This window comes from Miniopterus schreibersii (genome assembly GCF_964146895.1).
Source record: "Miniopterus schreibersii genome assembly, chromosome: 1".
Lineage (NCBI taxonomy): Eukaryota > Metazoa > Chordata > Mammalia > Chiroptera > Miniopteridae > Miniopterus > Miniopterus schreibersii.
Genome location: NC_138101.1, coordinates 172,734,544 through 172,748,502, shown reverse-complemented (window position 1 = coordinate 172,748,502; position 13,959 = coordinate 172,734,544). Strand labels below are relative to the sequence as shown.

The following is a 13,959-nucleotide window of genomic DNA, read 5'->3' as shown; positions in this document are numbered from 1 at the left end:
TCCAGCTGTCTGGGACTCTGGTCCATCAACTGGCTGCAACTACTGGCTGGTGAGACAGGGTTTCTCACTGTTGGGCTCTCACAAGAGATTCTGCTGTCCTCACGAGCTGAATGAGGGAGCTGCCCCAAAGCATGTCCCAGCACCTCCTCTGTTAATCGGGAACGGGTAGAAATGAACCTGGAAGAGGTATCAAGTTCCTTTTCTAGCCTCCCATTTTTAAAATAGTGGCTCCAAATCTGAAGGGTCTAAAAACAATGCACAATCTGAAGAGAGTAAATGATTAAAAAATAATAATAAATAAAATAAAGGCAGTAAATGGTGTCTTCCACATAGTTATACTAGAACTTTTCCAAAATATGCAGATTTGTGATTAATAAAATAAAAATGACGTCTTCAGCACTGCTTTTAAATTCATCACTGATACAAAGGAAATCTCGGGAATCGTGTAAGAATAATTTGCTAATAAATTTCTAACCTGGAGGAAATAGATTTCCATGAAAATACAAATGACAAAATTTATTGAATAAGAGCTAAATAAACCAAATAGACTAATTTTTTTGGAAGAAACTGAGAAAGTTTTCTAAGGATTGTCTCTCAAAAACCATCCAGGCCCAGGTGGTTTCATGCGTGAATTGTTTTAAGGCTTCAAGGACAACATAATATTAGTGTTTAAACCTGTTTCGGAACAGAGAAAGGAGAGAGCCCAATTTTAAAGGAAATCGGGATACAACACTAGGAATAAAATATATAATTGATATATTCTAAGATATAGCAGAAAAAAGAAATCAAAGTTAATAATTTTTTTATATCATGAACCACCCCCCTGAGAGTCCATGACACCTATGGATCCCTTATCAGAATGAAGGTTTATAATCTAAGAAAATAAGATACATAGATTGCAAATAAAATCAAGTATCAAAATATATTTTAAGTGAGATAGAATAATATATGTGTTTTTTTCTAGAAATTAAACACTTAGTGGCAGACCTAGTCATTATAATAATTTTGAAGTAGTGATGTGGGTAAGTTGCATTTCATAATACCTGTGAAAATTGTAACATAATATGAAAATAATCTGTGATTTTTATTGTTACAACAGAGACACTGCTAATACCACAGTGGTTTGTTTATAAGTGGAAGAAAATGCTACATTTACATTATAGGTTAATGAAAATAAAGGTGAAAAAATTTTTTTTCTCATCAAGTTTCTGGACTATCTAAATTCTAATTATGGATCCCAGTAAAAGTACCCCCTTCCAGTTATTTAATAAGCTCACTCATAAATATTGATACAGGGGTCTTTGTTATTGAAGTTCGTGTAATTACAAAGCAAATAGGGAAACAATGTAAGAAAATATTAGTGAGTACTTTCATGCTATGGGGTCTTTGCTTTACTGTTATTTTACAGTTAGTCCCCAGCACAAATATTCTTTCCACTTAATAACAGCATCTTTTCCTGCCTGCCACACTGGCCTCTCAGTTCACTGGATGTGGTAACGTTTGCAACAAACGTCTTCATATGCGATATAAACTAACTGCAAAGCAAAACTAAAAATCTTGCAAAAGCTGAAGACTTTTCATGCAGTCTAGGGCAGGGGATGTTTGAGAATTCACACCCAAAGCCAATGACCGGATTAGATCAGTTAAAAACTGAACAAAAAAATTTGCTACAGAAAATGACATGATAGTCATTTTAAGAGAATAATTTGAATACCAATATAAAACGAAAGGCCCCTGAGAAATGATGCCTGAGACGCTTGTTAAAAATATTTTATTTACAACTGTACTATAGAAGTAAAAAATAAAATAGATAGTATTCTGATATAATAAAATTGTCTGAAAAAATATTTTGTTCTAAAAATTAGTGCCTAGACAAAAATAACAAAATTTGTTCAATATAATATTTTCATAATATTAGGTTCCTTCTTCAAACTCCTTCTCCCACTTTTTACCTATTAACAAACTCCAGTCCTCAGTTTGAGGATTCATTTGACGTGTCATCTGCCCGGTAGTGATGACACCCAGATAACTGGAACTCCCTAGCAGCACCTTACAAGAAAAACCACTGTGCCCAAGTGGGAATTTTCCCAGGAGTGTAACAACGAATATATTAGAAAATCTATTATTATATCTTATTCCAGTAGCAGGTGAAAGAAAATAAGTCCGATCATTTCAACAGATGTTGAAAAGGAATGTGATAAAACTGAACTTGCATCCAATAAGCTAAAATAAAAACCTTTTGAAAAGACAGACCAGAAGATAAACCAGGAAGTGCTTTCCTCATAGGTTTTTTCCAAGGGCTGGGCGAGGTAATGTATTCAAAGTGTTCAGCACAGAGAAAGGTACATGACCCTTCAACAGCATGGTATTTAGGGAAGAGACTGCCTCCCTTACCATGCAGTCAAAAATCTGTATATAACTTTTCACTCCTCCAAAAACTTAACTACTAATAGCCTACTGTTGACTGTAAGCCTTATCAATAACATTAACAGTCAATTAACATATTTTGTATGTCCTATGAGATATGTATTATATACTGTATTCTTAAAATAAAGTAAGCTAGAGAAAAGAAAATAGTAAAAGAAAATACATTTACAGTATTTATTGAAAAAAATCCACATATTAGTGGACCAGCGCAGTTCAAACCTGTGTTGTTCAAGAGTCAACCATAATTTTGGGGGGGTGTTCATTTGACAATGCTTGTCAAAGTTTTAAATACACTTTTCTTTTCATTTAGCAATTCAACTTCTACATTTTTTTTCTGTAAAGAATACTGGAAAAAAAGAGAATGTACCATATATATGTATCTCGATATATATGTATCAACTGCTACATTCTTTTTAATAGTAAAAATTGGGGTCTACACAAGAAATCTGAAAGAATGAAATTCAGAAATAGCCAAAATGAATTTGGCAAAGACACCAATGCCTTCAGAGGCTCTAGCACAGTTAAGATTATGCCTGCTTCAGTTTTGGTTTTGTGTGTGTGTGTGTGTGTGTGTGTGTGTGTGTGTGTGTGTAAAATCTTCAGCAAGCAATCTAATGACTTCTATTTCAGGTTTCTCATCTGTCTAAAGAGGGTAAAATACACCCTTCAGCCCCTTAGCCCCTCAGCCGTATGGGGAAAGTGTCACAATCAATATTCCTGAGAGATTCTTACAATTTTAAAGATCACACAAGAACAGAGCCCCTCTACTGTACTGCCCATTTCCACAATACTTCCAGTAGCCATTTAGTAACCACAAGGTGAACAGATTTTAATGTCCCCTTGTTGGCAGATGATAAAAATTGACCTCATGGTATCACCCTATGTAACCTATGTTATCACCAACCCGAGACCCGCCCAGTGCTGACCAGCGCAAGCCTTGTATCGAATTACTCAACACATCACATCTAGATGCAAATAAAATCCTCCCTAGAGGTCTAATTACCAAGAATTTACTTATTTAATCCCTTAATGCTATAAAGATTGGTTAAAAGGTCATCTCACTTGCATTTTTAATATTTCATAAGTCGAATACTTTTTCTCCCTGTCAACAACTGTTACCATAGCGATATCACTGCCTACGAATTTTCCAGGGGGTTCCTTCTGGCCAGAAGGGTTTAGGAAGAAACCACCTGTAGCTGTAGGCAATCCCTTAATGCCTCCACTACTGCCTTTCACCCCTCCCGGGACGCCCTCCCCCAGTTATGTTCTTTTAACTAAACTTACTTTATCTGCCTCAGAGCCTAAGCGGCCTCCCCCGATTCCTGAAACAAGGGGAAATGCTCCCCTCCCTCTGTTCCCATGGCAACCTGGGAGTGCCCCTCAGTCATCTGCCTTATGCCACACCACTGGGGGCCGAGTCCCTGCACCTCTGTACCCCAGGCACCTCAGGCACCTCATCCGCGATCACTGGAACTAAACGTCACTCTCCCCTTTTCCTGTGCGAGTATCCTCGGCACGCGTGCCTGCTGGTTTAAAAAAGCCAGCGCGCTTCTGCACACGCGCACGCACCTGGGAATGTAGAAGGCCTGTGGTCATTTAGGAGAGCTATGGGTCTCTCTGACTTGCTCTCTTGATGGATGCCACGAACAGAAAGAGCGGGCGTTCCTACTGCACGACTCCCCTGGGCGCACAGAGAGAACAAGCTTCCTTGCTGCCTGCAGCCCTCCTGCTGACTCAGGGCCGGGTTAAAAGGTCTACTAAGGACTGTGCCATCCTCGGTGGCCCTACCCCAACCCGGGCTTTGAGAACTCTTCCAGATCACATGTTAGCTGAGCACGTCAGGCAACCCTAACATGCTCTGCAGCCGAAACCTGCATCACAACTTCTGGTTTGGCTCCCGAGGCGCTCAGGGCCTCTCGGTAAATAGGAAGCTGGCTCAGGGCCCCGGCGTGAGGCACATTCCAGTCTCTAGGGGCACTCGGGCCTGGAGCCGGCGTCTGAGCTGGTTTTCACAAGCCCTCCCATCCATGGGGTGGAGAATGATTATGGCAGGTATAACAAAGAAGAACTATTCTGTTATAAAGTCTATTTTGTAAAATCTGATTGTCATCCCATACACTCTTTGGAGAACTTTAGAATACATGTGATTAGGAGCCACCAAAATACCCCAGGGTGAGTTTTGATTGCAAAAAGTTTTGCTGGACTTGAACTTGTGTTGCTAATGTGAAACTTTGCAGGGGAGGGGCGTCTCTGAAGTCTCTGTAGAACTGTTTTAACTTTATCTCAAAAACAGTAATAGCCTCTTGACTTAAGTCTTTTGTCTTACCTACCTGAGCTGAAGGTTTTGTGTTCCAGCAGCAGAAGTTTAGGAAAGTACTTCTGAAACCTTCTGATGGGAGCCAAAAGCATAGATCACGGCCCCTCACTTTCAAATGATGGTGAGCAAATTAAACCTGAGAAAGAAAATCTACGGCACGGCACTTTTTAATTTACAGAATGATTGATATAAAATGCATAAAGGAAATAACTTTGCTTCAGTATCAGATGTGAACTAACTTTAAGTTGAATTTCCTTCATTTCAAAGGCACTGAGGTTTGCTACCATCTGTGGCTTGTCTTTTAGGGGCTACACAGAGGAGGCTGCTCAGCCTTTCTATACGACAGGCTGAGAGTGTGGTGGCATGAACCCCGCTTCTCCCCACTATAAACTCACTTAATCTCCTACGCTTCAGTTTCTTCATTTGTTGAACATGAAGGGCAACAGAACCCTCCTCAAAGGGAGGTTCTGAGGACTTGCTAAGAAGTGTAATGATTTGAAATGTACTTGGAAGGTAGCAACTGTTACCTGTTATAACTGTTGTTAAAACCCTTGCATCAAACTATCACAGAGATCAAGGAACAGGAAAGATTTTTAGTTCAACCACCTAATTGCCTAGAAGAGAAATCAATACCTAGGAAACCATAACCTCGAGAAGGTGAACACCATGCCCAAGGTTCCCCCAGGTAGCAAGCGCCAGAAGGACAAGTGTCCTCCACTCCTGTTTTACCCCAGGCTCTGGGTAACAACAGCACACTGCACTTTGTCCTATATTAACATTGGGTCTCCTGGAAAGTGATATATTTTCTGGTGAGGAAACAGAAACTAACAGGAAGGTTAAGTGAGGTCAAGCAGCCAATGATAGAAGCGGGGACACCAGACTCTACTATTGTTGAAGGACTGAGTAACACTATCAAATGTCTTTTTTTCTTCTTCCTGAGATACTAGTTTTATCATTTGTGCACATGGGAGGGAATAGCTGTGAGAAAAGCAAACAGGAAAACCTTAGCGCTGACAAAAAGTTACTAGTCAAAAAAGAATCAGAACGCATTACATTGTTTATGTCTCCAAAACATATCCTTGAAAGGTAATGAGATACGGCAGAGAATTCTGCGCCTAATTATCAAACCCACAAATAAGCAACTGTATGACTACAGAATTGTGTGCATGAAGAATGATGCATAACAATTTAAACTCAGATGATTCCTGTCTGAGACAGGAATGATATAAACAGAGAAAGATTAGGACATGCATTAAGCAAACAAATAATAAGTAACTTAAATGAGTCTTTACAACAAGTACACACAACCAGTGGGTGAGAGCATCCAGTGGGTGCTGAGTGATGAGAGAATCACAGGAGTTGCATACCTGGTCCTCTGATTAATTAAGGAAGGCTTCATAACCGGGCTGAGATTAGCCGTTGTTTGGAAAAGAGGAAGGAAAATTTAGTGAACCAGGAGAGGGGAGGGATCCTGCAATTTGTTCCAGCACCAATCACAAAGGTTGTGACAAAGGGTGTCAGTATTTTTAAATGGCAAGCGAAAGCTCACAAATGGCATTGAGTAGTACTGAATTTCCTCTGCTTTTTGAAAAGAGCTTACCCACACGACTCACAGTAATTTCCAAATTCAGATAAGAGTGATTAGACTCTGTAGTTTGAGACTCGACTCTCTAGGAGCTACATACACGTGTTTCTCAGGGACCTGGCTCCCTCTGAGGAAGCTCAGCCCACATAAATACCCACCATGGTACAGACCCATGAGGATGACTGTCATGGGCACAAGCAGGAGAGGAAAATAATGTTTTACTAGACTGACCCTCTTGAGTAGGACTCATGGCTCATAGCGCCACGGAAGCCGATCCCATCCTCACACATCACTCCAGCCTTCTCTGTCAGCGGAGAAATCAGAACAGAGGTTGGATGTGACCAAAGTTCCATCAAGAGCCAGGGGAGAGGCCTCTCACCCCACTGTTACAAGAAGAAGGCCCTGACCTCCCCCCATCCTCTAATCTGCTTATCTTCTGCACCTCTGGTATCTGCGTGCTGTTCAAAGTACAAACTCTCCCTTTCTAGTCCTTGAAGAAAGAGACTTTGGCTCCAACAACGTCTGGTCCCTCTCACTACAATTTCACCTTCGCCAGGTCTTCTCTTCCACCCAACCTTTAAACATGCGTGTATCCCCGGGTACATCATCTTTGTACACTAGTCTCCTGGTCTTTATGGATGCCCACTCATCTCTGAGACCTACATTCTCTTGGCTTCTAAGAATTGGCTGTACACTCAGGACTCCCAAATCTGTGGCTCTAGCCCTGCCTTCTGACTACTCACCTTATTTTTAAGTAGCTTCTCAGTATCTCTCCAAGATATTCTTAAATTTCCTAAAACTTGACATTTGTAGGATGAACCCTCTTCCCACTCTTCAACCCACCCATTCTCCTAAATAATAATACCACCATCACTGGAGTCATCCAGAAGAAAATGCAGAGCTATCTCCAGATCCTTCTTCTCCACCCACAACCAATCAATTGTCAAGTTCTACTAGACCTACCACAATCTGCCTGGATCTCTCCCTCCCATGCTCATTGCATACCGTTCATGCACTCTTCCTCCTCCCACCTGGACTGTGTAATACTTTCTAGCTAGTCTCTCTGCATAAGTTCGCTCCCCTCTGCAATCCATCCTTCATTCATCCAGTTGTGCTTAAGAAATACGGTTGGATCATGTTACACTCTTAGTAGGATGGCTTCCCTGCAACAGTCTAGTGAGTCTCCTGATGGAAGTTAGGCTTACTGCAGTTGTTCCATCTGAACCATAGTAAGGTACTAGGGGCAGATTTTCCCCAAAGGGTGGTGTTTCCACTGTCTAATATCTAAGAGAAAGTTGAGTCCTCAGAGAGTAAAATGACTTTCAGGGAGGGCCTTAGTCAGGTGAGAGACTAGTCTTTCCCCCTGGCCCTCACTCGCTGAGTCTGGACCGGAGGCCCCAGGAATGGGGTGTCTAGAAGGCTCTGCAGAGGCAGACTGAGACAGGCCAGGAGTAAGTCCAGTTGTGATGGTACACAGAGGATGTGTGAACCGTCCCTTGTTAAGAGTGACCATCCGGTGCATATTATTCTGTGTACAGTTCAGTTTCTGCTGTTAGCCTGGTTTACATGATCCAGCCAGGTCTGGCTTTGTTTGAGAGAGTGCATTGAAGGGGGACCACCACCCTCTGGGGCTACCATGGTAGACAGAGAGGGTTCTAGTGAAAAGTGAGGCTCCCCAGAGGAAAGTGACCTGGGTTACAAGGTCTAGCCACATCACCCAGATGGCAAGTCTCCCCACTACCAACCTTGGAGAACCAGGGGTCTTTTTACTAAGAAGCCAGAAGATCTTAGTCTCCTCTACTAAGTCTGTTCAGTAGACACCAATGCCAGCCTCCCTGACCCAACACCCTTGGCTCTCAGGATCCCATTTCCTCCTCCCTCTCATCCTGCCACACGACTGAGCTCCTCTGGGGATCTCAAGGAGTTGGGAGAACATCCTCAAGCGACAAGGAAGCTGGGACATACATCCCCCAGCTCCCATCTGTCACTGGTTGATGGCTGCTTCAGGGGAAGGGGCTGTTAATTCTCCCCCATTTCCAGCCTTCCTGTGGCCTGAGAGGAAGTGTGAGCAGGGTATCTGTGGCATCTGCCATAGAATAACTTTATACTTACCCTGGTCCTGATTTCTTATTTATATTTTCCTGCCACATATACTTCCTAACAAACTGCTTCAAACTCTTTGTGGAATGAGGTGAAGTATAGACAGAAAATTCTTACAATCATCATCTTCGACTGGTATTGTGTCTGCTCTGCTCCGCACACATCATTTAATGGCAGGAATGTTCTCTTGCTCCCTAAGATTAAAAGCAAGACTCCTAGAATTCCCTTCTAAGAAACTGGTAAGAATTTCTACTCTGTTGCTGTGACTCTACAAAGATCTCATTTCCCGCCACCGGTTTCACCCATAAATAGAATTCCAGCTGCTACTTCTTCATTCTTTCGTTTTTTTTAGAATGAAAATTAAACTTGCTCAGTGGATTGTAACCACCAGCTTTCAGGATGCGGAGGAAACGTGCTCCCGATCCATCGGATTTGGATCAGATCACTACTCTCACTGTCATCCTGACTACCTGGGAAATACCTCAAAATGGCATTACCTTAGACTCCAAGCTTACGTTAGAGGAAGTATCTTTGTTCCATATGCTTAAAAATGGAAGCATTTTCCAATTATCTGGTCATTTTTATTTTCTCCTTCATTACTAAATCTGAGGAGAAAACGTCCCACTAGTGTTATCTCCTGTCTCTCCCCCCGCCCCGTAACCTTTGGAACTTAACCTAAGAGAACAATGAAGCCATAATATGGTTTCAACTGGCAGAGCAGAGGCACATGTAAAATGTCTCTTTTTGCTCTTCTGTTGATGTTTTTAATAAAGATGATATACGATCACTATGGAAAACTCAAATGATACTGAAAACTATCAAGAAAAAAAAGTTTCTTTTTAAAAATCATCTTAAATCCTCCTATACTTTGAATCACTTTGAATATTGTGAACATGCCCGATATATACACTGTATAGATTTACAAGTTTACATAAGTAGCGTCACACTGTATGTGCTATTTTGCCAACTGCTTTTCACCCAATGTATCTTCCCATACTTTTAAAACACTTTCTTTCTTAGAACAGCTTCAGGTTTACAATGAAACTGAGGAGGAGCAGAGCTTTCTCATGTCCCTCCCGCCCTACACATGCCCGGCCTCCCGCATTATCATCATCACTCACCAGGACGGCACCTTTGTTAGGACACATATCTCCCGAAGTCTATAGTTTACCTTAGGGTTCACTCCTCGTGTTGTATATTTTATGGGTTTGGACAAGTGTAAAATGATATATACCCACCATTATAATATCATACAGAGTATTTTCACTCCCTGAAAGTCCTCTGGGCTTTGCCTAGTCATCTCCTCCCCTTGCCCACGTCCTGAAATCACAGAACTTTTTACTGTCTCCATGGCTTTGCCTTTTCCCGAATGTCATATGGTTGGAATCACACAGTGGGCAGCCTTCTCAGACTGGCTTCTTTCACTTCCTAATATGCATCTAGGGTTCTTTCTTGTCTTTGCACGGCTTGCTAGCTCCTTTCCCTTCGTTGCTGGATCCGGCTGCACTGTCCAGGTGCGCTAGTTCGTTGATCCCTCACCTCCTGACGCACACCTCGGTGGCTCCCAAGTCTCGGCAATTATGAACAAAGCTGCTATAAACATCCGTGCGCGGGCTTTAGTGTGCGCGTAAGTTTCCGTGTCCTTTAAAAAGCTACTATTTCTGTTTTTATAGCCCTTCATACTAAAGTTACCATGTAACCGCCAAGTCTTATAAAATGAATATGCATCACGACTAAATTAAAAGTAAACTAACAGCACCAGCACATCATCTCCGTGCAAGCAGGGTTTTCCTATTTGAAATGCCTGTATTTTTTCCCACTCGCTGGACGCTTAGGGACTGCTCTCTCCACCCCACCCCAGCCCCCAAGCTCAGGTTGGTCTTCCTTCCTCACGAGAAAGGTTCTTGTACAAACAACCTGTCCAACCAAAATCTTTTCCAGATAAACATGTGTTTCCTGCTGAGAGCTAAAAGAATCCTGCCCCTTAGTTTGGCTGATTCCATTTCCCTTTCCATTTTTTTTCCCCCCTCTTTTCCACTAGTAGATTTCTAAGGTCCCTTCTAAGTTCTCAAGTTCTGATTTTATAATTTCAGAAAAACCTTGTAGGATATTAGCCACGAGGAATATGAAGCTTAACCATTTCCTTCCCCGGCTGCATGGCTGGAAAGAAAGCAACGCGGCCTCCCTCACGCTGCGGATTCAACATGATCTTATAACTACGGCCCCACTGCTCACTGGGAGCAGACTAATGCAAAACCTAACACCGAAGGTAAAGTACCTTTATCACATAACCAAATTTCCTGCAACACTGATGCAAGGGCTTTGAACCTCGGCCAGCTGTTTATGGCAGTTAAAAAAATAAATAAAGACAAGGAGACAGCTGCTTTAGTCAGATGTCATTTATATCATCTAGTCACTTCCTGTCAGAAGCTAACAATTCAGGAGCGTGTATCTTGGCTACCAGTTGGCCTTTCTGGTTTGTTTATTTGACAACTGCATTATGCTTTCAATTAAACAGTAACAAAATAAAATTTAAAAGAGACGAAGAAATTCAATTTGCTTTTTTAAAACAGTGTAAAACCGTGGTTTTACCCGGGGTTGAAAATTTAGATTTCTTTTAGTAAAAAGAATCCGGTGTTGTCATCCACGTGCTACTAGAAGGAGAAAATTCCACTAGTCAGGGACAAATGAATTCTTCTTCCTTAAAATCCATCCAAGGGCTTTCTTTATTACTATATATAAAACAGTCTACGTCCTCAAATAGGAGTCCGTACGTGTCTAGGACAAGCAGATGTATGTGAGAACACTCCAAAGAGCTGGGTAAGGGGGAGCAAATGCCTCCGTCCTCTGAAGTATTTAGTACCAGCTCAACACACCACAGTCACAAAAGTCTGTATATTTTAGTTTTAATTTAGCGGTTTATCATACTCTAGGAAACATGTAGTCTACGCCATAGTTCAACAAACCGCTACGGTTCACACCGAGAAATGAAGAGCCACAGACCTTTCAACCCTAAGCCATCACTCAATTCACAAATCATTTTGGCGACAAGGAGGTGTTCTGCACCATTCTGGACACTAAATAGCAGGCTCTCCTTTGCTATGACCTTGGTCGCCGTATGGGCTCTCAGCACACTCAACCTCTTTCTCCCCTCCCCATCATATGCTTATTCAGCCAACAGGTTTTGGACATGCATTAAATGCTGGACACTGATAGGAAGTAGGGGTTCAGTGGGGGAGAACATTCCATCATGCCCTCAACAACTGAAAGTGCAACGTTAGAGAAAGAGGGGCATGACCCTCATCCAGGCGTGGGGAAGCATGGGGGGCTCATCTTGAAGACGGACAACAAAGCTACGACTTTCAAAACAAGTGAAGGGAAGGTGGGTCAGAAAATACGGAACAGAATTTTGTAAGAGAAAACTGAATGTACCAACGTCCAGAAGCAAGAGAACATAAGGTTCACGGAACTCCTATATCACTCTCTGGCCTGTCACTTTAACATCTCATAGCTGCCCCATCGTCATCAAATACTTAGTAGATGTCTGCTCTTTACTAGGGTGAAGGACACCAAGCAATAGGGTAAGAGCACTCCAAGATTCCCAAATCATTACATGGAAATACGGGAAGGAATGGCTGGCCCCCCGTTGGTTGGTTTCTTTCATTCCTCATTTCACTTCTGTGGATGATGTACAGTGTTTGCAACATGTATAGTACCACATATGCATAAAATTTACAAGGAAATGTACATATATTTGGGGCGCATGCTCAACCATTGTTCACTGGTATCTGCACGATCAAAGAAGTTCGGAGGCCACGACTCTAGACGGACTTACTTTCTCGCTGGAGAAACAAGCTATAAAGAGATGAAAAGTACCACGCAGTGAAGCTACGTGCTATCTGCAGGTGCTGGGGGAGCAAAGGGCCGGAAAGGATACCCGAGTGCTGGGGTGGTTGGGACAGGCTCCATGGCAGAGACGGCATTTAACTTAGGCCTTGATGGAAGAGATGGAAGAGCAGAGCTTAGACCAAGAAGAAAGGTTAGGGGGGACATTCTATCTGCGAAGCATGACGTAAGCCCAGGTCGTGGGCATTGGGGAATGTTCCAAAATACACTTGTCTAATACAGCGGGTCCTCCCAGAGCAGCAGGACCATGGTGGGGATCCTGGAGCGGAGACAATGGGGGCAGGACAGGAGACACCGTCAGCATCAGGCTAAGAAATCACACTTGATCTTGCGGGCAGGAGGGAACCTGGAAAAGTCGTGTATTCCTTCTGTGCCGTGACAAGCTTTCTCTGGAAATGAAACGCTGAGTTAAGTGGTCAGTGAGGTTCCTTCTAACTCTTAAGAGTCTATGTTAGCAGTGAAACCAGCTTTCAAGAATGAGGGCAACAGAAAGGTATTTCAGAAGACTGAATCGCTCACCACCAAGTACCTTCATGAAACAAACTTTTAAAGGATGTATTTCAAGGAGGAGGAAAATGATCCTCAAAGAAAGGTCCGTAACTACAGAAGAAAATAGTGAGTAGAACATTACAAACATGTAGGTACAAATTAACAAAGATGAAATAACTAATAACGTGTAGCTAATTGTGCTTCAAAAGAAAAATAAAAAGACATCTATAAACCAGCCAGTTGCATACAAGTCACAAGGAAGGCGACTGGAGTTACAGCTTTCTAAGATTCTTGTTTGCTCAACAGGAGGGCAAAGTAGTGACTAACTTTAGATTTTTTTTTACTTAGACATGTTAAAATTCCATGTATAGCCACTTTTAAAAAAGAGATTTTTTTCTCCCAAACCAGAAGAGAGGAAAATGAAGTTGGCAGAAATGGTGATGGGGAGAATCTCGATCAACTTTGAAAAAAGAAAGAAATGCCCTGGCAGGTTTGGCTCAGTCTTTAGAGCAGCAGCTCTCAGACCGAATCGTCTTAGATTCGATTCCCTGTCAAGGGTGAGTACCTTGGTTGCAAGCTCAATTCAGGGTACGTGAGGGAGGCAACCAATCGATGAGTCTCTCTCACATCGATGTTTCTCTCTCTCCCCCTCTTCCCTCCCTACCACTCTCTCTAAAAAAAAAATCAATGGAAAAATATCCTCAGGTGAGGATTAAAAAAAGAAAGAAAGAAATATAACTACTCCCTGTTTATAAGACACAAACCTAAAACATAGGTGGAAAAAAAAGAAAGTCAAAGAATAAAAGATGTAAGACAAATACTAACCAAAAGAAATGCAGTGTAACCACATCAGTGCCAGATTAAATACTCTGTAAGAGAAACAGAATTACTAGAAGTAAAAAGAAGTGAGCCTATGATAAAATGTTTCACCAGAATATAAAAATGTATATATCTAATATACATTTTATATATCTTGTATATATCTAATAGCATAGATTTAAAAGAAACAAATAAACAGCATTTACTGATTTATAAATAGTGTTCACTGCGGATGAGGAGCATGATAGGATTACACTCTCTTCTCCAGGCATCCACGCTCGACCACTCTAAAGAAAATATTCCAAATGTCAAGCTC

The 13,959-nt window shown here is 41.9% G+C and overlaps 1 protein-coding gene across 1 annotated transcript in view; it reads right to left on the bottom strand.

Annotated features, from left to right (window-relative positions):
• Nucleotides 1-13,959, bottom strand: part of PRKCH (protein kinase C eta) — a 199,801-nt gene that overhangs the window by 94,066 nt on the left and 91,776 nt on the right. The window lies entirely within an intron of this gene.